The following is a 2,243-nucleotide window of genomic DNA, read 5'->3' on the forward strand; positions in this document are numbered from 1 at the left end:
CTATGTAAGAGTAGCTCGTCCTGAAAGCCTGCCACTCATTTTGAAACTGAACCAGTGTATCCATATACAGTTATGAATATGAGTTCTGCCATTAAGTATAACGTTGAACACTGAACATGACCCATTAATAATCCAACCTTATTCCGGAGATGGCAAAACTTTCGCAAAGCGCAACGGAAAAAGAAGCGGTGGTGAAGACCGGGGACTCTGACCGCAAAGTACTATAGTAACTCTAAATGTAATAAATTGAGCCTTAGAGATTCAGTTTGTGCAAGACAAATGAGTTTAACACCTGTGGCCTACAGCACCTAATCCATACATAATACAAAAATAGATGAAAGTATGTGTGTATGTTCCACATCTCCTCTTAAACCACTGGGCCGATTTAAACCAAATTTGGTACATATATCCCTTACTGTCAGGCAACAATCCCTGTATAGGTAAGAAACATCTACCTATCACAGTTCATGGTATATGACGCCATAAACATTGAGATGCGTGAAAAATGCAGCATCATGCATGCAGTTTTAAAGCATTTATTCTTTACTTCCAAGAGACTACCACAGTCGAGTCAACTTACGGAAATCCCTTGCACCTGACAGCACCTTTCCCCTGCGAAGTGCAAATTGATGTATGCGAAAACAATAGCCGTCTACAGATCTATAAAGAGGCATTACCTTACAGCCGTTAACAATATCACGTTGTAGCTGCTGGACATGCAACTACAAATACTGTTTAAAATCAAATTGTGAGTTAAATACGTCATTAGTTTTCTTTTGTATACTATGGTTCTTAATTTGGATACTGTACTTCCACATTTTTACATTATGCATATTTCTTCGTACGACTGTTTCATAATTTGATGATGATTATGTTTGGTTTGTGGGGCGCTCAACTGCGCAGTCATCAGCGTCCATACAAAGTCCCAATTTTCATACAATCCAGTCTAGCCGCTGTCAATGATGATGATGATGATGATGATGAGTACATCACAAACACCCAGTCCCCGGGCAGAGAAGTTTCATAATTTGAAAGGTGTTTTCACAAATACATGGAAATAAATCAAAATAGAAACACAGTTTATTTTTGGTATCTATTTCTATAGAAAATTGGTGAAATGAATACCCATATAGTGCCGGGTTTGTCAGCTAGTAACCAGGAAAAATAGGACCTCATATGGGGGAAGAAATAAGCTTCGATGATGCTGTCTCTGACTCCGGTTGCCTCAAAGTGCTGTACAGCTCTTTCATCCACATGTAGATATACATCTATTCTCAGCAAGCAACCTTACGGTATGTGGTGGAGGCACCTTGTGTACCACTGTCGCTACCCTATTTTTCTGTTCCAGTCGCGATTAGTTCGCGGGAAAAACGATTGCCGACAAGCCTCTGTGTTGACTTCAATCTCTTTGATTTTTTTTTCTTCGCGTCTTTCCTCGAGATATAAGTAGGTGGAAGCATTATATTTATTGACTCTTCTAGAAAATTATGCTCTCGAAGCTACACCATAATGCAGAACGCCTCTCTTGCTGCATCTGTCAGTGGAGTTGACTGATCATTTCTCTGATATTTTTGTACTTACTAAATGAACCTGTGAAGAAACACACTCCTCTCCTTTGGATCTTCACTATTTCCTCTATCAATTCTATCTGGTACAGATTCCATAATGACGATAAATATTCAAATACTGCTTGAAAGAGGGTTTTGTAAGTTGTGCAGCGCCACAGTCTAAGTTTTAGCGAAAAATGTAATGAGAAGCAGTAAGTTAGCCATAAGAAGGATTACATTAGCCACCAAAGGCTGGGAGCTGCCATTTTGGTGACAATTAGGACAGATAGGCAAGCAGGCTGTGTAGCCAAAGGAGCCGACCACAGCAGAAAACAGCACGAGGAACTGTGATGCTGTGTACAGATGCGATCCGGGTTGGCGACCCTTCGCTCACAGCTCCAGGCTGTGTTGGCTTCCATCACACAGCTTGAGGCTGCTGTCAATGGGCATTACTGTAGGGGGTTGGATGCGGGGATGTGAGGGACATCGAGCATGTCCCACGTGTCCCCCAATCGGTCCACTGCAGTGATCACCCCAGGTACTGCTTGCACTGAGGTTAATGCCTCACCCCTGGTCAAATGGGAGAGCATTCCAAAGTCTGGCAGGCAGCAAAAAACTTTCTGAGAGGCCAATCTTAGGGCCTGCCTGGTTAATTTGACGAACAGGTTTCAGGCGTTATCTGTGGCTGACGATGTC

Source organism: Schistocerca serialis, chromosome 2, assembly GCF_023864345.2.
Source record: "Schistocerca serialis cubense isolate TAMUIC-IGC-003099 chromosome 2, iqSchSeri2.2, whole genome shotgun sequence".
NCBI lineage: Eukaryota > Metazoa > Arthropoda > Insecta > Orthoptera > Acrididae > Schistocerca > Schistocerca serialis.